Below are 13,963 nucleotides of genomic sequence, written 5' to 3'. Positions count from 1 at the left end.
AGGGGTAACAATTGGTATTGAAAGCGTGAGCACACAAATGGATTTTGAAGTGATAGAGATTGTCGATGATAGCAATCCCTATCCCATGTTGTTAGGAATAGACTGGGCCACCAATATGAACGGATTCATCAAACTAAAGAAGCGCAAAATGATCTTCGACAAAAATTCACTACGAGTAGTAGTCCCACTGGACACAGCAGAAGGAGTGCACTACACTGAACTAGTGCGCGACAATGATCTTGATTGTATTTACAAGATAATTGTGCGAGACCAAGATTGGGTAAATCCAACTTCAGATGGGGGGATATCATGGGAGCGTGAAATCTCCTGCACTTCAGATTCAGATAAAGAAGTAGATGATGACAGAATCGGTTGCACGAAATGAAAACACTGAATTGCAACATGATGATTAGATCACTATGTTGCATGACAACAAGGGCATGAGAGCTGCCGACATATGATGGACTGATAGCGGTGGATGAATTCTTGAGCAAATTTGAGAGCACAGTACCGAAATAGCAGTGGTTCACTGCATTGAAATGGGCACTATGCGCAACACCCACAGGATGGTGGGGTACACATCAAGGAAATTTCGAGAACTTGCGTGGATGCAGAAGGATGATGCACTATAAGCATTAAAAGCCACCATCTTCAAAATACCATAGGAGCCATTGGAATTGCTGAAACCAGTATGGGAAACCCAATTAAGTAGTGCCCTAGAATGTTATAATATGCAGGTGGAGGAGGATGATGACGACCCCCACAATATTGATATTCTGGAAACTGAAGGTTGTCACGGAGTTCGAGGACCATCAATTGAGGATCCTGACATCACCGCACCACTAAAAACAAAGAAGGTAAACATTGGCACAGAAGCAGAGCCGAAGTATGTGATGCTGGGAGACTATTGAGATGATGCTACGGTAGATAAGGTCACTGATTTACTCCACGAATACTAAGATTTGTTCCCAACCAAAATCACGGACTTAAAAGGGATCAATGGTGACTTAGGGATGATGAAGATCACCCTAAAACTGGATGCGAAGCTAGTTAAGCAGGGGCCTTACCATTTGAACCCAAAGTATAAATAAAAGGTCTACGACAAATTAGATAAAATGCTCGTAGCCAAAATTATTGAACAGTGGAAGAATCCGATTGGGTGAGTCCTATGGTAGTACAGGAGAAAAAACAGAAAGGTGAAATAAGAATATGTGTGGACCTCAGGAAGCTCAACGACGCCTGTGTTCACCATCCATTCCTGACACCATTCATAGATGAAGTATTGGAGAATGTTGGCAGTCAAGAAGCTTATGCATTCATGGATGGCTTCTCAGGGTACCATCAGATCATGATCGCACTAGAAGATAGGAGAAAAACAACCTTCGCAACAGAATGGAGCTACTTCCAGTACATCGTTATGCCCTTTGGACTGAAGAACACGCCAACGATATTCTCACGCATAGTGGTGGCGGCATTCAAAGAATACATCCACAAGTTCTTGGAGGTCTATATGGATGATTGGACTATCTTTGGATTAGTTAAGCACCATGTAGCCAGCTTACGGTTAATGTTGGATACTTGCCGTCGACACTAGATTACGTTGAACCTTAAAAAGTGCACCTTCCTCATTCCCTTTGGCAACCTGGTAGGCCATGTGGTCTGGAAACAAGGCTTAATGGTGGACCCTGCAAAGATTGCTATTATTCTGAATCTGGAAGCACCGTGCAATGTTAAACAGTTACGCGCTACTTTGGGGCACACTGGCTACTATAGGAAGTTTATCAAGAGTTATGCCCAAATAACCGCGCCGATGGAAAAGCTATTGAAAAACGATGTGACATATTGTTGGAATGATGAATACATGAAGAGTTTAGATGTCCTAAAGGGGAAACTGGCCTCTGCTCCAATTTTGGTCTTCTCGAAATGGGACGTGGAATTTCACGTACACGTTGATGCGTCATGTATCACGTTGGGAGCCGTGCTCACATAGGAGGGCGGGAGGGTGTGGATCACCCGATCGCATTTGCGAGTCAAATATTGTCCAAAGCATAAAATAACTACTCTACCACCGAACGCAAGGGGTTGGCAATGGTGTACGCGCTCCAAAAATATTGACACTCTTTAATTGGAGGACATTTTAAGATGTATACCGACCATTCAACATTGAAATACTTAGTAAACAAGCCTGTGTTGTGGGGGCGCATATGTAGATGGCTCCTACTGTTTCAAGAATATTATTTTGAGGTCATAGTCAAGTTGGGATGCTTAAACGCAGGACCAAACCACTTGTCATGAATTGAGACGGGTGAGGAACCAAAAAATTTGGAGGAAGGACTACTTTATGCATAGCTCTTTGCATTACGCGTCGTGGATGGACACTTCGAAGATATAACCCATTTTCTAACAACGGGGACAACACTGAAGGAGTACTTAATCCAACAAAAGAAGGAATTGGTGTTGCACGTGGTAGACTTTTCTATCATCACGGGCCACCTCTACAAGATGGGCAATGATGAGATATTGCGAAGATATGTACCTGAATTTGAACGAGGTTAGATCCTTGTGGAAGCACATGGGGGTGCTGCAGGAGGACACTATGCAAGACACGTGACCACACAAAAGATTCTTCGTGCAGGGTTATGGTGGCTGACCTTGCATCAGGATTCGAAATCGCATTGTAGGCCTGCGATATATGTCAAAGGATGGGAAAACCATCACGAAGGGACGAGATGCCACTAAATCCACAAATGACATTGCAGCCATTTGAGAAATGGGCAATTGACTTTGTGGGCCCAAAAACCTCAGGGAAAGATGGGTGTGTGCTACATCATCACCGCAACAGAGTACCTAACACAATGGGCGGAAGCACAACCAGTCAAGGATTGCACAGTTGCCATGACTGCAAAGTTTTTGTTCAAAAATGCGTTGACACGATTTAGCTGCGCGAAAATCTTAATGAGCGATCGCGGAACACATTTCTTAAATGAAACCATCAGTGTGCTCATAGAAGAGTTGTAGGTTTATCACCAGAAAAGCACACGATAACACCCACAGGCTAATGGAATAGTAGAGGCATTCAATAAAATACTGGAGATTGCGTTGACCAAAATATGTAATGCGTAGTGGAACAATTGGGACCTACACGTACCCGCTGTGTTATGGGCGTACAGGACAACATGCAAGAAATTGATGGGACAAACACCATTCCGGTTGGTCTATGGTACGTATGCAATCTTGCCGATGGAATACATCGTACCTAGTATACGAATAGCAGTGCTCACAGGCATGTTGCACCACGAACCTCTGGAATAAAGGTTTGCGTAATTAGAAGAACTCAAGGAGGAACAATTTTTGGCAGGATTTCACCAGAAGGTACAAAAGCAGCATGAAAATGCCTATCATGACCACCATATCAAGTTTTTCACCTTCAAGGTAAATGACTTAGTACTGCTATATGAAAGCAAGTTTGAAAAATTTCCTGAAAAATTCAGAATGCACTGGTTGGGACCATATGTTGCAAAAGAGGTCACAAGCGGAGGCGCGGTCCAGCTAGTCAAACTTAATGGAGAACCCTTCCTAGGAAAAGTAAATGGCAGTCGCCTGAAGCCCTACACAGGTGGATCGGCTATCTGACTAACTGACCAAAGCATAGTCTTCATGACCCAAGGAACCAAACAGGGGCACGGGACTATAAACACAAGCATCAGAAGCCGGTACCAAAGAAAAGACACGAGTCAGACACTGATTCAAAAGTAGGAATGGAGCATATTTAGCAGACGGTAGAGCAGTGTGCTGCAGATCTTCGCGCAACACATGCATAGTTGGAGGGGCTCCATGCCAAGATCGCCGCACCAACAGAGTGACTCAAGACGAGTCATGATGATTGTGTTGGGGACATGTTGGGCATGGGATCCCCTGCAACAGGTTCTGGGGCTTAAAGCCCGAGTTTTGGTCAATTGTAGTATAAGACTCCGTGAAGTGCAGGCGCGGAAAGTGAATTGTATAATCAAGTCATAGGGTTGTCCGCCCTAAGAATTGTAATTTAATGTAAAGTTGTGTCAGGCTACCCATGGTCTGCAAACCATGGGATTGTATAAATAGAGTGAGGCTATAAGTGTAAAGATAGTTTTTTGGGAGAAAAGCAAGCAAGTAATAGATAGATGCGAAGGCATGGTTAGAGAATAAAGTGATATCTGAAGTGTACTGGGTCATAGTGGTAGGAAGAGGCTCTGTAGCTGAGTGCGCAGAGGCCTAAGTAGAGTCCACAGCTGAGTGCGTGGACCCCTGCAGTTGAGTGCACAGGGCAGAGTCAGGTCTGTAAGTGGGATTGTACTTGGATTTGAAAGCTAATAAAGAGAAGTTTATTTTGTGCATCTATTCTTGAATCTGTATGTTTATGTTATGCATTACTTTACTCTGTTATTTACTATGTGTAATTGGTAATTACATGTATGATTGCTTATATGTGAATTTAATCTAAGTAATCGACTAATGGAGACTAATTAAGGAAGACTTGGGTAAATAACACGGGTCGCATTATGACTAGAACTGGATGAAGACAGTATCACAGGGCGCAGGGTGCCTGTAGGTGCGTGTAGCACAATAAGTGTGAAGGTCGGACTGCGTACCAATCACCACATATCAGACATCCCCAAGGTGCAGAAACCTGGTTCCATCACCCTCCCATACTACTTCAGGTGGGACCTCAGTCCGCGCTCCACGGACTGTTGCCGAAAGGGCCAGTAGTACCGGGATTTGCTTGGATAAATCACTTCCGAACCTAGGTCATGCCCCACTAAGCCAACATGACTCACTCTCACCCCCTCCCCTTATAGTGAAAGAACCAATGACACAGGTACACTAACATTCACCAGGCACATGAACCGCACTTCTCGAAGGCAAAGTAGACCACTCTCGTGTGCTGACAAGTAAGAGTTGAGGCAAATCCTTAAGACAATGGAAATCAAGTCATCATACCGGATAGGACTCCCACACCAAATGGTGTGAGGTCTAGTTGGGACTTCATATTGGGGTGATCCCCTGAATGTTGGCGGGTTCAACATCGTCAACATCTGGGTACGTATTTTTGTTGTGTTTTACACTGGTTGTAGGTGTATGTATTCTATTGTGTGTATACCTCATGTTGGATTATGTATTGTGTTGTGTTGTACACTAGGTGTAGGTGTATGTGTGGTATGTCAGGTGTAGATGCATATATTTCATGGTGGTGTATGTCATGTGTGATTGTATGTGCGTGGTGCAAACTATGTGTATGTGCATATGGTTAAGGAGAAGGCACTCAATGTTTTTTGAGTGTGGAAACCGATCTAGTTTGCGTGCAGAATAAGGAAAAAGGTAGAAACTAAGGGTTGATTAAAGGATAAGTATCAGTATTTTATTTTAGTTTATTATACATGTGATTATGATTATGGTATATGATGATTACATGTGATCTATGATTCTAGTTTATGATGGTTACATGTGACTTATGATTTTGATCTATGCTGGTTGTGTTTTGAGCTAACCTAATGTGATATGTTTATGCATTATGATTTGGTCAAAGATGTTAGTTTGACTTGTTTTGATAGGAAGTGAATAGAATTTAAAGTATACCTTTTTGATGGGCCACCAATGAGGTATGATTTGAAGTTATTTCAATTTATTTTGAATCTAATGGAAATTATGTGCTTGGTACAGTAAAGCATAAAATGCCCAGTTTTGTGGTCGAAACTGACTGCAAGAATTAGCGACAACAACAAAAGAAATTAGAATAGGTAGCACTATGCTGGTAAAGCATTCAGGAGCAAGGCCATTGTGGGACACTGGCAGGGAAAATTTTAAGGATGGAAAATTATATTAAAGTTTAAAAACATTGGTGAATCTTATTAATCCCTAATATCAAAATTGTAATATGTTTGGTGATATTTTTATAAAAACATTCAAAATTAGAATGATTTTATATAGCCTTTATAAATATTTAGTGATAGTCTATATAAAATTTTGGAATTTTAATGCAAAATAATTTTATCCTATAAAATTTGTTCAAATCAATTTTAGGAAAAAATGGAAATTGGTGAATATTTTTTTTCAAGAAAACATGGAAAATTAGCCCATCTGCGAATATTAGCCCCTAAAATTTTCCATGGACATTGGTACCCAATAGTGTCCATTGATTTCCAATAGCATGCTATGACCAGTATTGTTGTCACCCTCTGCAAAATTTGTCTTCAGCGATTAAAAGGGTGCAAGTGAATAGAAAGTTGGCATCCATATTTAAAGCCACGTAAACAATCAAATATTAATTGGACCTCCTCCAATGGATGATGCTCGGAGGAATTAGCTTTTCAACAACATAAATAATTCCTCAAATAGACCCTGGAATCCGAAGTTATGGCAGATTGAAGTTTCCCTTGAAAACTAGAAGCCAATGAGAAAAGGTCTTAAGGAAGAATCCTGAAATCAGAGATCGGAGGTCTTAAGGCACAATCCATGATACAACATAACTAAATCTGATCTGAATTTAAACAAGAACGTAAAAAATTACAAATGTAACCATAAACATAGAGATGCAGCAGAAATAAAACTTCATTTTATTAATATCAAAGAGTTGAAATATGCTAACATACATAATGGAAATAAACTAGCTCGGGCGATGGTGGCTTACCTCTAAGAAGAGATATGGTGGATACATGCCTTTGAATTGTGTTACAATGAGGCTTGAAGGCCTATTTATTATTGAGAAACAATGGAAAACCCCAAATCATCTAAAAACCAAACCCTAGGAGATGAAATGCCATACTATGGGCCTTGTTGGGGTAAATTGGTAAATCAACTTCTCGGGGTCGTAACTTTGGCATGCGATCTCCGTTTGGCGCACAAGATGCCTCATTAGAAAGATATGCCTGAGGACTACAACTGATGGGAGTGGATATCAAGTTGAAAACTCATATTCACCATTGATGATTTTCCAAAAAAACATTGTATAGGGCCTCAATACAGCTCCAGAAGTTCAGGACCCGTAAAACTTCCAAAAATAGTAAACTCTACTATAATTAAGGAAACTGAAAAACTAAAAGAAACAATGGTGGGGATCCAAGTAGAATACATGTGTGGCAACCAATATCTACCTGGATCAAAATCATCGACATGCGATCAACACTTACCGATATCGGCGATTGAAAGAATAGTGAATAGTGCATATCAGAGGATCCATCAACCCCGCATAACAACAATCGTAAACATTAGGGGGATCAATAGTGGAGTAAGGCATATCAGTGATCAATGATCTCCGATATGACAAACAAACAATTAGAGGTCCCGATGATCTACAAATGACCACTATAAAGAAATTGTTAGGAAAAAGAGCCAACAGTGTAAAATGTCGAGGAGCACCTCGAAAATGTGACAAAGGAAATCAATGCAAAACCAAGGGCAGGTGGGCCTTTTCTCTCTCCTCCAGGGGGGCCATGTGGTGGAATACTATTGGATCTGATAAACCCATGGTTTCTGATGTCACCTTGACATGGCAGTACAGACATGGAAAATTTTAAGAACCACCCTAAATTTATATGTATAATAAATGGGCTAATCCACATGATACATAGGAAAAATGGGAGGCGATTTTATCAATAATATAATATGTATATATAATTTTTTTGGTGAATCTCTCACCAAATTATATCATCTTGTATAGTAATGGAGAATCTTTCACTGAATTATAAAATCTTGTAAGATCTTGGCAAATCTTTTACTGATTAATAAAACATTGTGAACTCTTGGTGAATGTTTTGTTAAAGTATGAAACCATATATGATAATAAGAAAACATTTTCATTAAACTGTAATATACTAACATACATGTTTGGAAAAAAGAAACATAATTTTCTCTTCCTACAAACAATGTTCCAAGTTTCAGTGGTCATGTTCGTCAAGGTTCTTACAATACACTCGTTCATATCCTTCTATTAGTTTTGATAATATTCCACAACAAAGTTCTTGTAGGTGTTGATATTGACCACGAGTTCTGTCAAGGTAGGAGAGATTAATCTTTTCTCTACAACTTTTGTCAAGCTATCACTTTTTTCAAGTTATCAAATTTATTTCTTATTCCATAGACTCCAACTGCGAGATAAAAAAAACACATCAAGTTTGTTTACCCCAACAAGCCAACAAGTAGCAAGCCTCAACTATAATATATAAGAAAGTATTAGGTATCCCAAAGGCTTGAAGGGGATCTAATTGAAAGAAGTGACCATTTTGAGAAGCTTTCCAATCAATATATGAATATATAAATGTAGATTTATTATTATTTTAATTTGAAATCTTGAATTAAATAATAAAATTTAATTACGTCTCTCCCAGTCTAAATTGCTTATTAGCATAATTCACTACCCTCATACATCTCGCATTTTTTAACAGCGTTGTAACATGTAGATTAATTTCTTTTTTTACGAACAATCTCCACCTTTTAGGAAAAGATGGTGCAGTGGCTCCAAACCCTACAAATCATTAGGACAATACAAACCAGCTTATTTTTCAAACAACTAATCCAACATCAGCACCTAAACTTTTTCATGAAGATATCATATTGAGAATGTTTGAAAAATGGTGAGAAATCTTCTGCGAGGGTGATGCGGAAAGAGTGATAAGGTTTCACGGTCTTGAATTTTTTTGTTAAATAAGGAAAACCAATATTAATGGAGACATTGGCATTTTTTACTAAATTTTGTGAAGTGACTAAATGTAGCTTTAACCATTCACCTTAAGATGTTTTTACAATATAATTTCCTAAGTCTATTTAATATCTTCATTATCATAAAAACAAACCTATATCTATCTTAACTCCACATCTACCACTCTTAGAGGGATGAAATCTATTTATCCCTCTAAGCACTTGGTAGACCAGAATTAAGATGGATCTAGGATGATAGAATTTCCCCTTTAAATAGTCTATGATCACCTGAATACCATGGTATTACCATGGGTCAATACCATGCGTTATCATAAACTTGGAGCTTAAAAATTAATATTAGTAATTTATAAAAATTAATAAAATTAATAATTGATTTTTATTTTAACCAAGTTAAAATGTTTAACATACATTAAATTACAACATCCATTTTAACTCTTGATCCATCCAGCCCTGATGCTAGTTTGCATATCACAATATTTGATCCGGGCTAGTTTGCATATCACAATATTTGATCCCTCTCAGGGCTTAGTATATCCAGAGTCAAGATGGATCTATGCTAGTTTAATTCCCCCCTTTAAATAGGCTACATTCCACGGGAATACCATGGGTCAATACCATGTGCCACTTTTATTTTTATTAATACTAATATTAGGGTTAATAATGTTTTTTTCATGGTATTAATAATAATCTAGCCCATGGTATTTGGCCCATAGTATTTTGCCCATATGTTTCACCTAAATATAACGCATTTTTTGAGTGTTCCTAAATATAATGTGACGTATGGAGTAAATATAAAAAAAAAAATTATTTATTTACCATACCTCTCGTTTATTTATATTTTTATTAATTTACCATACCTCTTTTACAAATATGGTATTTGGCCCATATGATTCACTTAAATAAAACCTCTTTTTTGAGCCTTCATAAATAGAAAGAGAGTTATGGACTAAATATAAAAAGAGGTTTTATTTATTTACCATACCTCCACTTTATTTATATTTTTATTTGTTTACACCCTTGCATGTATATAAGGTGACTTATGGAGTAAATATAAAAAATGTTTCATTTATTTACCATACCTCTCATTTATTTATATTTTTATTAATTTACCATACGTCTTTTATAAATATGGTATTTGGCCCATAGGATTCACTTAAATAAAACCTATTCTTGAAAATTAGGGCGAATGGAAGGTTGTAACTCCTAATTTCAAGGGCTAAATTTACCCTTTTTACCCTCTCCCTTAAAATAAGGTGGGCTAACCTCCATACCTAATTTTTTTATAAAATAAATTTGAGGAGATTTGTAAAAATGTACTATGATACAAAATATTTGCCCACTAAAAATTTAAAACCCCTTAATTTCACCTAAGGGCGAAAATTGGCCCTGAAATTTTCCATGAGTACTGAGGACACGTGGCATGTTGATTTAGAATTTTCAGGGGTCCTATGGGGGCATATCCGGGTGACACATGTCACCCCTTAGGAAGCGACATGTGGCATTGTTGACATCATCAGTTGGAAATTAATGATTGGTGGTAGTAGTGAATTGTGCATCAAAAGGAATTCCCTGATAGCGAACCTACAATTGGGGGACTTCGATTTTGGGGCTAGCCCATGGTCACAGGAAGGGAAAGAAACCAAGGGTTAAGTGTTACAAGTGATCCTGTAATAAAAATTGCAAGTTTTTGGAGGTCACACCAATGGAAACCGTCGATGTGTCGATTTCAATATTATAGTTGGGTTGAATCAACGATCGACTCTCGCAATGTTGCTGAGGTTCTCCAGTGTAAAGGTCAATGATTTCGCCGATATGTGAGATTTTATTTAACAAAGGAAGGAAGCTCCCAGACACGCGTCCAAAGGTCCTAGCACCCAAGGACTAACCGCCTGGTCATATCCCCCAGTCATATGATGAAAAAGGGGGAAGGGGCTCAAAGGAAAAGGGGCTAAGGTGGATCGGAATGTGTCGTTCTGTAAGAACTTTTAATATAAAAGTATCGACGTAATAACGTTGTGATAATGGTATATAAAGCCTTAAAAACGTAGTGCATTGGAAGCCGAGGCATTAAAGGAGGACGTGGAGCATTTAGGAATTGGCATGGGATGACCCTATAAAGCCCCTTGTGACTAGAAATCATGGTCAACATAGACATGGTAATTGAATTCGACCGCACTAAGTCCAAGCCTGCAGTGAGGAAATGAATGTATTAGAGCTCAAGAGAACTTAATGATTCAGCATGGGGCTCCATGCAAAGGGAAGATGAAGTACTACCCAAATGACCTATGTTCTGGTATCATGGCATGAAACTGATAGTTTTATCGGTCCTAGCTCTGGAGAATGAGTGATTCAAGTAGTAAAGGTTGAAGCGATGGGAACAAGCAAAGTACCAGAGGAGGAAGATCATGACCAAGCAATGAGCTGATCAAAGGCAATCTTAGGGATGGGCATGGAGATATTTTGTTGAATTTTTCATCTAATTTGTTGAATTGTTTTGTTATTATGTACCTTGTTGCAATTTAATGAAGCAATTTAATATTTTGTAGTCATTTTTGGGCCACCGATCCATCCCATGCCAAGACAGCTAGTCGATCTAACAGTTGAAGCTCGACTGAGATATTTTTTTGTAACTATTGTTCAATGCTCCTCTCTCCAGATAAATAGGGGGGAGCAACACTTAAGAAAGGTTTAGAGTTTTTAGAAAGAAACTCCTGAGTGGATCCTTTTCTTGTTTCACAAAGGCAATTGTATGAACATGGATGTATGCACTCTATCAGAGAATTTAATGCAATAATTGTGGTGATTCCAGCTCATTTATTTGCAATATGTTTTTCTCTGTTAGTGTTTTCATATATGTTTGACATTCTCCTCAGATTGCATCTAAGTAACAGCTAGATATATTTCCATTATATGCAGATTCATTTAAGTCAAGTCATCGATAAATAATGTCTGTATTGATATGGGGATAAGATCTTTAAAAGACACTCCATGAATCTCATCATCTCATAAACCTTTCATTACTCTCGTTTTACTCTAAATCCAGAGATATTGAATCCTTAAAGTCTGAGCTATATTTTGATGGATTTTCTCTCTATTGTCTTCTAATATTCCATCTCCATTAACAATTGATTTGTTGCAAGTTTCAATCTGCTTTGGTCGCCACTGTTTTAGTATTATTCCCTGTATAATTTTGCACACATGTTATTTCTTACACTGTGCTTTCATGAATGGTTCTGAACCAATCCCATTCAAATTATTCGTGAAAAAAATATATTAGTGTTGCAAGCTCTCAACCTAGAGGTTGTCTCTAGGAGGCTTTTCATATCCCCTGAAGCACTCCTGCTATAGGTGCTAGAATTAGGCACAATAGGTATTATGGTTTTAGGCAGGGACATGCCTTGGTTTTTGGACCTTCCAATGTGAGGAAACCTTGCTGAGGGATGGACTACCCGGGATGGAGGTGCTAGCGGAACTTGGAAGGTGTGTGACTGCACAAAAGGGGGTGACCAGGTTTCTCGAGGGACTCTGTAGTAGAGAAGGGAAGGCCACAAAATATTTGTTTTGGTCATTAGAATTTCCAGATGGAATCAAATGCACATTGGGAGTGTGGCCTAGAACAATGAACTGGTATTTGTTCATTGAGAAGACAAGTGGTGCAGGATTATAACACTGGACATTAGATGCAGATTTGACCTTGTAGTGGATTTTGGACTTCCTAGGAAGGAGGTGAATCCTGGTATTACTTTGAGGGTGGAGATGTGAGCCTCTAGGTTCCCTTGTTGCAGATAAAGCCACCATATGATTTTATTTTCTGGTTGAGCAAATGGGCATATGTGTATATGTGTATATTATTGTAAACTTTGTATCGAGTTGGATTTATAAAGTTCCATAGACAGTATGATTATTTGTTGGGTGAAGAAAATGTGCATGTGTCTATATGTGGTTATTATTGTAAATATTGTAATGGTCTGTGTTATAAAGCTCTAGTAAACGGTATGTTTGTCATGTTTTAGCAGATGGTCATTGTAAATACTACAACGAGCCATTTTATAAAGCTCCATGGGAAGCATGTTTCAGTTTCGGCAGTCTTGCTGCTTATAAGTGTGATTAAACATTGAGGATGGTGTTACCCCAAGGGACAGGGTTATGTATCAACCCTGGTTAAAAAACCATGTAAATATAAAAATACAATAACACGATCATGGGACATGTATTCCAAGTTGAATGGTGGGAAAAACATCCTAGTGGGTGTTCATTTGCTTTACTATGGCTAAGGAAATTGGCAAAGGCAATCACAAAGGCTTTGAAAATGAAAATTGGAATTTTTGGCACATTTATTTAAGAAAAGAATGGAAATTAGGAGAAAAGGAAGATGAAAGGTCACATGTTGCATGTGAGGATAAAAATGAAGGAAAATAATGGAAATTGAAGAAAATAGAGGCCTTATTAATAAAAAGGCTTTTCGGGATCAGTTGGCAAGTGTTTCTTGATAGGTTTTGGTGGAGTTATCTCTCTATTCTCTCTCTCTCATACACTTGGACACTTAGATTTTTCTTCAAGGAATTTAGCATTGGATCAAGAAAGGAAAAGGAGGCAAAGAGAAAGTAGAGATAAAGAAAGGAAGAGCAGCATCAAGTAGGTACAACAAGATTCTTTGCAGGTATCGATTTGCATGTGTGATTTACTTGTTATTTTTGGCATGCATGGCACATGCATGTTGTTTATTGGTCATGATCTGTCATTGACATGGAGGATTTCCTATATTGACAGTGGATTTTCCTAGCCTTTCCATTTTCGAGATAGGCATAGTGTTGTGGGTTCATTTCTTTGTTTTTTTTATTGGTTCTCATGTTTCCTTTAGCTTGGGTTGAGATATTAGTTCATGGAGCCTTGATTGGACAAACACTTTGGAAGACCTGTAACGGTTTGGGTTGATTTACTAGTCTTGGAGCCTTGGTTGGACAAATGCTTTGGAAGCCCTGTAACAACTTGGGTTTAGTTACTAGTCGTGGAGCCTTTTTTGGATAAATTCTCTAGAGCTCAGCGGAAGTTGTGGCCAGTTGAGTTACTAGTCCTGGAGCCTTAGTTGGAAAAACACTCTGGAGCTCGGCAATAGTGATGGGTTGAGTTACTAGTCCTGGAAGTCACGTTCGAACCAATGCTCTAGAGCCCTAGACAACTTGGGTAGAGAGAAACCTAGTAATGGTTGGTGATGTTTGACCGTGAGGCGGAATTATTGGTAGAGGGTTGAGGTGATTTGGCCTCTAGAAGC

The sequence above is a fragment of the Pinus tabuliformis genome, chromosome 4_1 (assembly GCF_031772625.1).
Source record: "Pinus tabuliformis cultivar Carrire ecotype Pingquan chromosome 4_1, CPIR1, whole genome shotgun sequence".
Classification (NCBI taxonomy): domain Eukaryota; kingdom Viridiplantae; phylum Streptophyta; class Pinopsida; order Pinales; family Pinaceae; genus Pinus; species Pinus tabuliformis.
The sequence above is the reverse complement of the archived record's forward strand: the minus strand, read 5'-3'. Positions refer to the sequence as shown.